This window comes from Arvicola amphibius, chromosome 4 (genome assembly GCF_903992535.2).
Source record: "Arvicola amphibius chromosome 4, mArvAmp1.2, whole genome shotgun sequence".
NCBI classification, from domain to species: domain Eukaryota; kingdom Metazoa; phylum Chordata; class Mammalia; order Rodentia; family Cricetidae; genus Arvicola; species Arvicola amphibius.
The window spans coordinates 75737636-75752079 of record NC_052050.1 but is presented as its reverse complement, the minus strand read 5'-3'; positions in this window follow the sequence as shown (position 1 = coordinate 75752079).

The following is a 14444-nucleotide window of genomic DNA, read 5'->3' as shown; positions in this document are numbered from 1 at the left end:
TGTCTCTTCTATTATACATACTTAAATACACACTCACACTACATACTGCATACCATACACATAAACATGTACATAAGCATACTCAAACACACTCATACACAAACACATATTCACACGTATACGTATACAGACACATTCATGCCGCATACCACATACAATACACATAAGCACACAGTCATACCAAATAACATACATCAACTCACACACATACACACACGCACTGAGTTTATGCAGTTTTTTATTTTAAAGATTTTATTTTATTAAAAAAAACATTTATTTTTATTTTATGTGTATGGGTCTTTTGCCTGCATGGATGCCTGGACACCACATGCAGTTCCTACAGAGGCCAGAGAGGGCATTGGATTCCCTGGGTTTCAGATAGTTGTGAGCTGGGTGAGTGGATTAGAACAAATGCTCTCTTCTGGAGAGCAACCAGGGCTCTTAGGGCTCTTAGCCACTAAACCATCTCTCCAGCCCCATGCAGTTTTTAAAATATGTTAACATGTCTATTAGAAAAAAATTGTTTCAAGCAAGTGCTTAGCTTAGGCAATAGGAGCTTTCAAAGAGGAATAAAGAATCAATGATTTCTCTGGTTTATTAGGGAGAGAGGCAATATTTTTGATCTACAAATATATTATTAGCTTTTTGATTGATATGTGTGTATATTCAAGAGTATGCCATATTTTATATTTAAAGGAACAATGTTTCTCACACATACAAAGTTAACAAAAATAGAATATTTCTATCAAAATATTTAAAAATGATTGTGCTGTCAGAATCAAAATAACCTTAAAGCATGAAATATTGCTAACTTAAGTTATAAAACCTTTTGGCTTAAATATATCAAATACCCCACACTTTGCTGATTGTTAAGTTTAAGGAAATTGTGAACAATTTGAAGAGTCTGTTTCCTGTGGATGCAGCCCACACATGATACGCTTTCGCTCTGTTTAACACAAGGTAGTTTGGACCGTCCAGTCCATCACGCAGGAAGATACTTGGCTACTCCTTGTAAAACACATGTGTCATGCCGTCTGAGTTTAGAACTCTCCCTTCTTTCCCACCGTTTCCTCTTCCATGGTTTCAGTTACTTGTGGCCAGCTGAAAATAATAAATGGAAAATTCTAGAACTGAACAATTCCTGGGTGTTAAGTTGCACACTGTTGTGAGTGGTAAGAGCACCCTTCATGCCGCCCTGTTCGCTCTTGAGCTGGACATGACTCATGCCTTTATCCACACATCCTGGCCGTCTGTCACCCGCCCTTTGGTCTCATAGCAACCACCCCAGTTAACCCAGCTGCCTGTCACAGCTTCACCAGGCCGATCGTTTGGCCCTTGTTTTACATAATCATGGCCCCAGAGTGCCAGAACAGCGGTGCTGGCAGTTTAATTACAGTCTAGTGTTACTATTCTTCTATCATTAGTTATTGTCGATATTTTATTGCTTCTAATGAACGGATTTAACTTTATCATAGGTACGTGTGTGTATAGGGAACAAACCTGGGAAACACAGAGTTCAGCGTCACCCGTGGCTTCAGGCCTCCAAAGGGCTTCTTGAAACTCAACCTTCCCAGATCAGGTGAGCTGAAGGTAGGAGCACCAGGCCCACCGGACTTGAGTCTGAAAAAGCCACGGAAGGTTGTTTCTTCTCCCCATTTCACAGCCCCAATGAAGTCAGCCGAGGTGACTGAAGGCACGCTCCCCACTCAGCCACTCAGCAGCAAGGCCTTCTTTCCTTGGATGTCTAAAAAGCCAGCAGCACCCCGCCCCTGTTGTCCCTTTGGCTGCTACACGACCTCTCTCAGTCTCCAGAAGTTTAAGATCCTTGACTGACTCAGAAGCAGCTACACCCAGTCCTCTTGAAAGGTTCCCGCACATAGCGTTTGTGCACCGTAGCCAGCAGTGGGTACCACAGAGGAGAGCCCCAAGTCTCTGTCTAGTGGCAGGGTAATAAGGAGTGGAGTCTGTGCCTCGGCTTTCTCAGCGGTTAGAGGGCAATAACAAAATACCCATGCCATGTCCCTGCTGTGGGGAGTAAGTGGGGTCAGGACTGAGACTCTGGAGCAATGGTGCCAACAAGGTGCCCACAAATGCCTGCTCTTGACTCAGTCTTTGGAAACAGTAGGCACAGGCTGGGTTAACTCACCTAGGGAGAGGGCTAGTCTTGAGGAAGAGAGCGTTTTGAATGTAGTTCAGAAATAATTAAGTGCCTCCCTCGATTGAAATAGAAAGGCAATTAACACAAGGAAGTATTTTTCTCTGTGCTATCTAGGACATCTTTTTCTCATTTTCCTTTTGTAATGGGAAAATGTGAAACTCACTCTGGTGAGGTCAATTGTTCCCCCAACAAACAGGTTTCAAATAGGGAAAGTGGGTAGGACCCTAGAGATCTTATCCTCCCCGGCTGGGTAGCAATGATGCCTAGGGCTCAGGCAAGCTCTTTAACCCCTCTGGCTTTCAGACTCCCTAAGCTGAAATTTGGGATAAACTATACCAGTCTACAGTGGTGGTATCAGGTGGTGGGTAGTCACTGAGCCAGTTCCAGAGCTGACCTTACAGTGGGCTTCCTATTTCCAGGGAGAGCTTGCCCACATAACGCAGAAACTGAAAACGAATGCGGACCTTCTGATTAAGGCCACACAAGGAGAAGTGCACAGACTGAAGATTGTGGGGGTAGCTTTATGGACTACATCTGGGAGTGGCTTTCACCAGGGGCTGCTGGGAAATTCTGACTAGCTGAAGGAATGGTGCTTAGCAGTTGTCTGTAGAAGGGGGCTGCCTGTACTTACCGATTCACTCAGTGTGAACCACCAACGAGATCCTTGAGGCTCGGAGAAGTTACATACTTACTTCAAGGCCACACCATTTCAAAACAGTAGGAAGGTCATCTTAGGATACCTGTGTAATTCCTTCTGAATTTTTACTTGGGGATGAGAGTTATTAGGGATTGAACATAGGACTTAGCTTATTCTACCACTGAGCAGTAGCCCAGCCCCCTTTTTGCTCCCCCCCCCCCCCGCTGGGTTTCACTAAACTGCCTAGGCTAGTTTTGAATGTACTCCATAGCCCAGGTCTCAATCCTCCTCCTCCTCCTGTTCCTCTTTCTCCTCTTGTTCCTCTTGTTTCATATATACATGCACATATATGCTATTTTTATTTTTTAAATTATAGTTTGTGCTTCTGAGGGCAGGCGCCTGGAGTCCAGAGGTATTAGATTTCTCTGGAGCTGCAGTCACAGGCAGCTGTAAGCTTGTAAGCTGCCCTGAACGCGTGCTAAGAACCAGACTAGGGTCCTCTGTAAGAGCAATATGTGTTCTTAACTGTTAAGCCATCTCTCCAGTCCCCTGAACAAAATATTTTCTGGTAGTGATAAAATATGGATAACTGTTTTTTAACGTTTGTAACTGTATAGTTCAGTGGTATCTGAAATACGTTTTGAGAGTGGGATGCTCCTAGGTGGGAGGCCAGTTTCTTGTTTGTTTGTGGGCTAGGGATCCAACTTAGACCCTGGAGTATGCTGGCCTACAGCCATGGATTACATCCTCAGCCCTCGGTTAAGTAAAAATTTTAGGACAGTATTTTCATTTTGATCATAATCTTAAAAAGTTAATCATAGCTAGCTCGATTCATCTGCTTGTTGGTATTGATGGTGATCCATAATTCTCATAGTTTGTTTCTTATGCTGAAATGATTCCTTTAAACTTCTCCCATGCAACATAAGTAAAGAAAGATTTTGTGGTAGTTCAGAAAAAACGAGAAAAGCAGTAGAAAAATGGGTCATTACAGAAGACATTATATAAATATACCACACCCCAAGGAACCTATTTAATTGACATCGGAACTATGTTGACATTTTGGTGGTGACAATTTCATTTTCAGAAAATAACATGATATCCAACACACTTTTTGTTGTTTATAATTTTAAATCCTTGATTTTGTATGTGTGTGTGTTTCAAATTAATTTTAGAATTTGATTTCCATGATTGTATTTATTTATTTACATTATGAGACACGGTATCATTTGTCCACCCAGATGGCCTGGAACTTGCTATGTAGACCAAGCTTGCCTTGAATTTATAGAGATCCGCCTGCTTCTGCTTCTGCCTCTGCTTCCTGAGTGCTGGATTAAAGGTGTGTGCCACCACACCCTGCCTCCCCAGTTGTTCCTTAGTTTTGTAAGAATTTATTCATAGTCTTAAGTTTTAACCCGAAACTAATATAAATTGAAATCTGTGTGCTCTATGTACATTTTTCCTTTAGAGGTATGTGTGGGGGCTGCAGATGTAACTCAGTTGGTAGAGCCCTTGCCTGGTATAAACAGAACTCTGATACATGGTGGTGCACACCTGTAAAGCCAGAACTCTGGAGGTGCAGGCAATAGGACTGAAAGTCTAAGGTCATTGCCAGCTTTAGGACATAGCAAGCTTTAGGACAATCTGGGTTATATGAGACCCCGTCCCAAGAAGTAAAACCTATTAAAGAAAAACATGTCAAAATAAAGGAAGGACAAGATAGAACTACTAGACCTGGTGCTTACCAGGAAAACTTATAGAACTTGTCTTTAAAAAAAATTACCAAAATCAAGCCGAACAAAAACAAAACCCCAGAACAAAATTGGGCAGCTGAGATGGCTCAGCGGGTAAAGCCACCAAGCCTGACTACCTAGTTCAATGCCTGGGATACATATGGTGGAAGGAGAAAACCAACTCCTGCAACATGTCCTCTGACTGCACAGTGTGTGTTTGTGTGTGTGTGTGTGTGTACGTGCACAAGCACATGCATTGCTATGGCACATGTATGTGCTCATGTGTGTGAAAGATGAAGCATGCTTCCTATTCTTTAAGAGAACCTGAGAGTTTGGTTCTCAGCACCCACATGGGGTGGCTCACAACTGTAACTCCAGGGGATCCAGTACTATCTTTTGGCCTCCCAGAGTGTCCCTACACATAGAATATACACACAAACATATATGAACAAATAAAAAAATAAATCTTTAAAACAGCAGCAACAACAACAACAGCACCAAAATGCTGGGTATAGTGGCATAGGCGGGTTGTATTTCCAGCATTCCAGAGGCAGAGCTGAAATTCCTGGCCAGCCTGACTTGCCTGTCAAAAAATTAAAAAATAAAAAAATAAAAAAGAACCCAAATTGAGTAACAGAATTTTTATAAAAAGGCATCTGTCTATGGCTAAGTTGAAATATCCACCCAACAGGGGTAGTTTTCTTCTGCAAGAGACTTGCATTTGAATTAGGAAGCTATAGCAGTTTGCAGTCAGCATAGGTTGATGTGAGATGCATCAACAAGTAGGTCCAGGTTTTCTGGGGTTCCAGCACTTTTTGACATTCAACCCTTTGCTTACTGTTGGAGGACAGGTGCTTATCACAGCAGAAGACAAACTGATGCATACGCCTCTGTTTATAGAAGGGATGATTTGGGGGTCCTGTTATCTCTAAGTGTTGTGTATCAAACTTCTGCCCCAAACTTCAAGGACGATAGAGTCTTTCTTGGACACTCAGAAGAGTGAAGCCAGGTATCTATTTAACAACAGAAACATCATACATTTATCTATACAGGAGGGCGCTATGAAGTTGGTTCCATCCTTTCTTCCTTCTCTCCACCCATCCTTTTTTCTTTGAGATAGGGTTTCCTTATGTAGCCTTGGCAGGCCTGGAACTTGCTACATAAACCATGCTGGCCTCAAATTCAGAAGCCCTCCTGCCTCTGCCTTTCTGGTACTGAGGATTAAGGGCGTGTATCACCAAATTCAACCATGGTAGGATATTTCCTATCCTCTGCTAAAGTTGCAGGCAGCTTTCTTAATTTCACAGGTCACTGTGGCCAAACTGCAGCTCAGCAGCCACGTGATACAGGTGAAACGTCACCTTGCTTCTTCCCCTGTTGACATGAGTTAAGGCAATAATACCTTGCTGCCCATTTTCAATTATTATCTAAGTGAAAGGAGCTGCATTGTTGGCGATCAGCCACGCCACTCCGAAGATGAAGGAGAAAACCTCAATGGCTCTGTCTAGGGCACTAGTCACACAGCCAATACTTCTCACAGAAGTTTCCTGGCAATTTCCTAGGTGAGCAGTTCATGAAAAGCTGAAAAGCGTCTTTAAGTTATAGAAGTTAGAAACAGAGAGCCTTGGGGGGCTGGAGAGATGGCTTAGTGGTTAAGAGACCTGGCTGCTCTTCCAGAGGTCCTGAGTTCAATTCCCAGCAACCACATGGTGGCTCACAACCATCTGTACTGAGATCTGGCGCCCTCCTCTGGCATTCAGGCATACATGGAGGCAGAATGTTTGTATACATAATAAATAAATAAGATCTTTTAAAAAAAAAGAAACAGAGAGCCTTTATGTGTTCCACATCTATCCTGTCTGTTTGTTAATAGCCTACCTTTAGACTAATCTGAGGCTGAAGAAGAGAAGCACTCGCTTATCCTGGAAGCAGTCAATGCTGGGCCGGTATACAAAAATCCAAAGAGCACCATACAAAGCAGCATTGTGTTTGGAAACACAGGGACGTTCTGGATGAGCTGTACCTAAGGGTAATGCTTTCACTCAAATACCTCCGATGGCAGCTTGCTAGAGAGGGATGCTAGCCTGCGGGTCATCTAGTCTAATTGTTTTTAGTTCTCCTAGCTACTGTCATCTGCACAGGATGCTATAACAGAACGCGGGCAGGTACTTTAACCAACAGACATTTAGTACTCTCAGGTTGGAGGTTTAGAAATCTGAGATCAATGCGAGATTGGTTAGGTTCTGCTGTGATTCTGGGGTTACAGGTGAACTTGCTGATTGGTCATGGCTGGTGAATCTCAGACTTGGTCCCTTCACTGTGAAACTCTCTTCCTGGCCTGCATATGGCTGACTTCCTGTTTGCTATGTTTGCTGTAGAGGTAGTAGCAGCATATGATGGGGAGGGAATGTTGCAAAGTTTCAACACATGATTGGTGAATGGACCACAAACATTTAGTCGGTAATACAAGATGGGAAACTAGATTCTGGAAGGGTGAACTTTCTCAAGATGATGCTTCTTAAAGACTTGACTAGCCAAGTATTCTTACTTTTGTCAACTTGAAATTATAGAAGTGAATGTAATGGGGAAAGATATGTTTCTTGCTTTTTTTTAAAAAAAGATTTGTTATTTTTATTTATGTATATGTGTCTGTGTGAGCACCTGTCACCTGCATGTAGGTACTCACAGAGGTCATGAGAGGGTATCCGAATCCCTGGAGCTGGAGTTACAGGTGGCTGTGAACAGCCAAACGTGAGAGCTGAGAACCCAACACTGGTCCTCAGCAAGAGCAGCAAGCAATCTTAACAGCCAAGCCATCTTTCCAGGCCAGAGAAATGTTTCTTTATTCCCCTGCGGAATTGCTAAGAAAGTCTTTCCTAGTTAAATCATAAGGAGCTCACTTCATAGTGTGTCTGCAAGTGGGAAAAAATGCTCTTGGAAAGTCCTGTGGGGTTCTAGCAAGAATTTTAAGGTTCCTTTTAAATGATTTCTACAATTCATTTCTTTTTCTCCTTGCAAGGTTTTCCAAATGATGTTGTGAACTCCAGGAATAACTTGACTAAAATGATGACATTCAGATTTCTGGTTATTCTTTTCATCAGATGTAGAAATCTCCTTTTTTTCCAGTGGAACAATTTTCTTAGTATCTCCTAGAAGAAAAGATGTTGCTTTCATCTTTTTTCATAAGTGCGTTCATCAAGAAGGCCAGGCTACGCTGCAATCGAAGACTTCCCTGTACTTTATAGTAACAGGATAATTTCCCACTCATTCTAAATTTCCCTATGAGTACAGGGAGCTCCACCACACATGGTCTTTACAAAGAACAGCAGGTTAGGGTAAAATCCATTTAGGGATCCATCAGATCCCGTAGTTAGGGAAGGGAACTTGGCGAACTGCACACTGACTCTTACTTCGGCCAATGAGTGACATGCCATCTCTGCTGATTCCTCATTGGCTAAGGCAAATCACAAGGATCCTGTATATGAAGAGGACCCAGAATACCCCCACCTGGAAATAATGGAAGAAACACTCTGCAAGAAGAAAAAGACCCAGAATTTTGGTGGATTTCCCTAATGACTACGATGGTGAGAAAGACAGAGGAAGAGGAGGAAGTAGTGGGGTAGGGAGGAAGAGAAAGAGGAGGTGATGGTGTTTGGGGAAGAGGAGGATGAGAAAGTGGTGGTGGTGGTGGTGGAGGTGGTGGTGGTGGTGGTGGTGGTGGTGGTGGAGGAGGAGGAGGAGGTGGTGATGGAGGAAATAGAAGAGATCCCAATTTGTCAAAAACCAGTGTGCCACAGCATCAGTATGAACCAAATTCCCAACTAAGGACAACGAAACTTCATCAGTCATACAACCTAACCCCTGAACACATTACTTTGATGCAGGTAAAGTTCCCCAAATCTCTTCCTTGCCATACATGAGCATCTCGTGAAACAAGAAACAAGTGCAGATGAATTAAACTAGACCCAGCATGCAATGGGGTCTCTGGGAATGGATGGGGGGGGGCACGTTTCTGTTTTTCGTGGATTTCCTGTTTCCCTTCTCTGAGGAGGAGAAGTAATGTAGGGCTAGGACATGAGCCCTCTTCATTTACCTTTCCAGACCTGAGCAAGCCGGAAAGTTCATTTTCACCAAAACCACAGAGTAGCGCCTTAACGAGTCATTCCAGAAAGAGACACTCAACTTGTAAAATGTCGTCTTTTAGGGAAATGTCTGAAGGCCTGGACTCAGTTCCAACAACCCTAATTTGTTTCTCTTATTTGGGTGCATCCATTTGCATACACATTTGCTTAGTTTAATTTCAAAGCTTTTAATGTGCTAGTTGAAATAATGTTTTTTTTTTTAAATTGGGGAAACAGACTACCTCAGAATCTCCCCTAATTAAAAAAAAAATAGAGTTTTGTACTTTCCAGGGTAAGGAACACAGCTATAGTCTCCCTTTAAATCTTACTTGGCAAAAGTCTACAGAAGAGGTAAGGGTGAGAGGCCAAGCCTGTTGATTTACTGTTTAGTTATATCTTCCCCTTTCCACCCTTTAAATGTTTTTTTAACATATCAGGGTTAACATAAACCCTCAAACCACCACGAAGCAAACATGTCCCATCACGTAATTCATGTCCAAAATGAAAATGAAGATATAACCGCAAGGTAATTTCCCAGCATCCACTGACAGCTCAAAACTCTCTGTAACTCTAGTTCCAGGATATCTGACTCCGTTTTCTGGCCCTCAGTGGCAGGAGGCATGGACATGGTGTACATATGTACATTTAGGGAAACACTTATACTCATAAGTTAAAAATAAATAGCAAAATATCTTTAACTAAAGAATAAAGAGGTTGAGGGATGATTGCCTTGGCCAGGGTCCCTTAGGTAGACAGTGGTGTAATACGTTTGTGATCAACCCTTGTACTGGTATGTCAGTCAAGGTGCTTGAAACCAGCAGTTCTCTTCCTGGCTCAGTTCTTTGGGGAAATGGGTTTACGTGAACACGAGTGCCCATTCTGAGCCTTGTCGGGTCACACAGGGCTGATGGAGTTTGCAAGACACAGAAGCTAAACGTGTGTTGTTCTGGCATTAGATAGACTGACCTGGGCTCGACTTGGCAAGGTGACCTTGCCTGAGCACTTTTCCCCCCTTGGATGTTGGTTTCTTCACGTGCAAAGTAAAAAAAAAAAAAAAAAAAATGGGTTTTGATGTGTGACTTTGCTGGGAAGAATACGAGAGACTGTAGTATATTTAGCATAGTACATTGTATCAGAGACTCCATCAGACACACTCAATAAGCTGCAGATTGGGTAGATGTTGGGAAAATAGTCCTCCACATTATTCAGTAGTTTCTTGTTTGGCGGGGGTTGGAGAGGAGGAGGAGGGAGGGTCATGGAGGTGTGAGGGGGTGGGCAGTGTGAGATGATGATCCTGAGGGGAAACCATGGAAAGATATCCATGGGCTAACTTAAAGGGAAAGAGTCATTTAGGTAACTTTGGAAATTGAACCGTGGCGGGTGGATAGTGTAGAGATGCTCAAGGTGTTCCTGGGAAGATGAGGAACTTATTAATCGAGTAAAGAAATGGTCAATGTGAATCCCGAAACGGCGCTGGAAAAAGGGCTATCTCGAGGGCCAGTGCCGCGAAGGAGCTCAAAGATCACGAGGTGGCGCTGTGACTCCACCTTAGAAGACAATTCTGGCTCGCAAGTAGCCTGCAAACTCGGATCCGCTTAGAGGATCCTGGGCAGGGTCCTGTTGATAGTTTGGCTGAGTCTTTGTGGCAGCCAAGCGAATCAACAGCGATAAAGGGAACGGACACACAAGCAAATCTCCCGGAAGCGGTCTCTTTTTGGACGCGGCATCAATAATCAGAAACTGTCCGCCAGGAACCATTAAGAGCGCGGAACTGTCCAGCAGGAATCTTTGCGCTCTCAGTTCGTGTAATTTGTGGGTGGAAATTACATCTGGTCTGCAGGGAGCTGAGCTGGGCACTCCTTCCCGGCCTGTGGCCATGCCCTGCACTCATTCAGCAGGTTCCTTCCTACCCTTAAGGCCAAGAGACCTTCAGTCTCACCACTTCTCTTGCCACCTTGGTTTCCACCCAGCTTGGTGCTTTCCCGCAGCGGGACTTAGATTTTTAGGATGTCTTTACTGCATTTAACACACACACAAGTGCACACATGAAACACTTATGAATTCGGGCTTCTACTCACGAGTATGAACGTGCTCATACACACGTACTAGCACACCATACTCACATAAAATATATCAACACATGACACGCATACACACTCTTGATAGAGGTGCACCTGTACTCATTCCCGTGGCACCGCAGTCGAGCGGAAGTGCTCACACGGAGTCAACAGTGCCCTGTCGCTTTTCAGCACCTACGCGCACTGTATAGGACCACAAATACGCAGCCTTCCTTCGCTGATGGAAACCTGTCTGCACATTCACACCAGGGGCATCTTAAACAAAGGTAGCAACGAGGACCAGGAAGAGCACAAGAAAGTCATCAAAGAAACGAGCGCACAAACTTTTTGTCTCTTGGATACTTTGAGCTCATTTGCCAAACGCGCTTTTCCTTTCTCAACTTTCTTTTAGGGTTTAAAACAGGCCCATCTCTCTCTTATATCTTACAGCCCCCCACCCCGTTTTCCTCTTCCACCCCAATTTGTATTTTAAACGTTAAGCAATGTTAAATTATAAACTGCTGGAGAGCTCCTTTCTAACACCTTTGTACCCGGTGTGTGGAGGGAGCCGGGTCTAGTCTCTCAGGCTGATAGGGAAAATTCTTAAGGCAGGGTACCAGCTTTGAAGGCAGCGCAGACGAGGGTGCTTTTTCTGGAACTTCACCAACTCAGAATGACCTGTGGTTTTAGGCATCTATGTTGGGGCCAAGACAGAAACATCTTTCCCCCCCATGAAAGCCCAGGCAGGGGTCCAGACGTCTGTCCTGTAATGGGCATTGTGGACATCCGACATTGTGGCGAAGTCCTGTACTTAGGCTGTTTCTGTCAAGCAAGCTTCCCAGAGTTTAGACCTCAGTTGGGGCAGGGTGAGACGAGGTGACTCAGGTAGGGCTGGAGTTGGTCTTCCCTGGGTAGCCCTGTCCGGTTAGGGCTGGGAAACTCTAAGCACACTTACACATTATAGCGCAGATGTCTTTTCAAATATTCATATTCGTTAGGATTTTTGCAAAAAAATTTGTGCGGTTTGCCCTCAAGATGACATGTGCCCCCTCTCTTTTTTCGCCCTGCTATATACAACTGGGACCTAACGCACTAGCGAGTTTGGGTGGTGGTGGGTGGTCTATGCCTCTGCCTGGTGGAGGTTTGGCTCCAAGATTAACAGCACCAGCGCCAGGCCAGGAGACAGTGACCTAGTAGCTTTATTAGCGGTGTGATGGGGGTGGGGATCGGGGGAGGTGGCATAAGTTTTTTTTCCACTTCCCTCATAAACCCTCAGTTTCCTCACCTGTACAATGGGAGTGGCCTGTGGTGGAAACCGAATAATCTCATGCCCGGTAAACCCAACAACAAATGGGATCTATTTATTGTCTGGGACGATCCCGGGGGAAACCCGAGAGAGGCCGCAGCTCGGTCGGGGAGCGGACAGTTTCTAGGAGCCCTGCCACTCCTGATCCTATCAGAGCCTAGCCTCCTGCGAGCGGCTGTCCTGTTCTTTCCCTCGGTGTTCTAGTTGGTACCAAGAGGAGAAAGGTGATCCCAGGGACAGGGACTGGATGAGCAAGGGGGGACTTTTCCGGAGCGCCACGAGGTCCAAAGCCCGGATCGGAGTCCGGATTTCCGGTGGCGCTCTGGCCTATGGCTCTCACGCTCCCCACAGCGGTGGATAAATGCCACCCGGGGACAGGCCAGGCTTTAGTGGGTGCGTGTGTCTCAGTGTCCGGCCGCCTTCACCTGCATCCTCCTTTCCCTCGGCCTCGCCTCACTTTCCCAGGGCTCAAGGTCTCTACCAACTCTGTCGGGTGTCCCCCTACCCCTTATGACGCTCTCACCTCTGCCCGTCCCTGTCACACGTCTCAGAAGCCTAGTGATCCCGCGACTCCCCAGGAGCATGCAGCAGGCAAGAGGGCCTTTGAGCCTCGCTGCTTTGCTTCCCCACTTCCCGTTCCTCCCAGCTTTGAAGGAAGCGCCTGTCCTCTGACTGGAGGTCGAAGCTGCCTCTGGCCAGGAAACTAAGAAAGGTGAGGGGTTACTTCCCCCGGACTGTTGGTCCTGGGGACGGGAGTCTTCAGAAGGAGGACAGTAGAACCCCTTAGAGAAAAGTCCCACGCCTGGCCTCCTGGGGGCAGGCGAGCAAAAGCCATCCCCCTCTTTCCCCGGGACGTTCCCGGGCCCCAGTTCCATTGAATTCAAGGAGGGGTCTTTCTTTTTACTGAAGGGCGAGCAGGGGAGCTGATTTCTATCCGAGCCCCTAGAAGCTATTCTGTCATTTGATGCGCCCCAAGAGAGAAAATCTGAGTTTACAGAGGTTTGGAACGGCTGGGGTGTGGGAAGTCATGCTTGACGGGGGCAGGGGAAAGGACTTCATGTGATCTGGCCTCAACTTCCTCTGGCACCCCCGAGAACCCCCAAAGCTGGCAGCCCTGCCTGGAAGTGAAGACCCTCTGAGAGACTGTCCATGACTCTGACCGTCCTGAAGAAGACTGGAGAAACTGCCAGAAGTTCAACGAGGAACCGCTGGGTCAGAAGAAACACACACTCCTCTGTAGTGACTCCTTCTGAGAAACGATTGTTTTCTCTTCTCGTTCAATCTTTCCCCTCTCACCGCTTCCCTCTCCTTTGGTTTTTCTCTCAGATATGAGAGAGAGAAGCAAAGAATTACTACCATCTTTACATATAAATTCCTAGGTACCAAAGCCAGGGGCTCTGATTGTGCAGCTGTGAAAGAGGCCTGGGAATCTCAATGCTCAACAAGTATGCCTTTCCTTCATCACACACACACACACACACACACACACACACACACACACACGCTCTATGACACACTCTGTGGTCCTGGGTGTCATTCTTAGTTTTCTGTCACCCTCTCTTTTCCAGTTTCTCTCTGGCCTGCTACTTCTTAAACAGTTACTACCAGATGCAAAAGCCATATTAAAAGTGCAAAACACCCAGATAAACACCTACACATGTACTCTGTCTGGCTTAATGAAAATAAAGAATGCCCATCACCCCAGGTGAGGTGCCTGATGTTTGCCCCCGCCAAAGGGGAAGAGATTCCTGAGCCCCTCTCTTTGCATTCTTCTTCTTCTCTGGTTCGGTGAACGGATGTGAAAATTGCTCCTTTTGTAGTTAGTTCCCAGATAATCGGGATGCTAAAGATACCAATCTCTGTGCCAGTCTAGCTTTGGGGACAATGGGTTTCATGTGCTTACTTACACCAGGGTCTTTTGTAGATGACCTCCAGAGGTCTGTGTTCTCTGCAACTCCTACTAATCACAGACCTCAGTGTGACTGCATCTTCTTTCCAGGCAGTAAGCTTTTCCTGACTGTGTGCTCCCCATCACTGGGACGCATACTCTGTTACACACAACTTTAAATGGTTTGATTACTGGATCTGTTGAAGAGAGAAAGGCCTGAGTCTTAGGTTAGGGCTTCCTGGGACCCATTGTTGGTGGGTGGTTCCTGCTTTGTGATGTCTCTACATTGAAATAACAACCCCCCCCCCCAACTTAAAAAAGGAAGGGGACTGGTTCTGTGGACTCTGTAAGCTAACAGGCTCTTGGGCTTGCAACTTGGGAAAAAGTTTAATAGGCCCAGATTCAATTGTGTATCTAAATTCTACAGAAATGGAGAAGGTACAAGTGTCTACAACCATGTAGTCCTTCCCATCTTTTTACACACACACACACACACACACACACACACACACACACACACACACAAATCAGCACCAGCTGTGTTCCA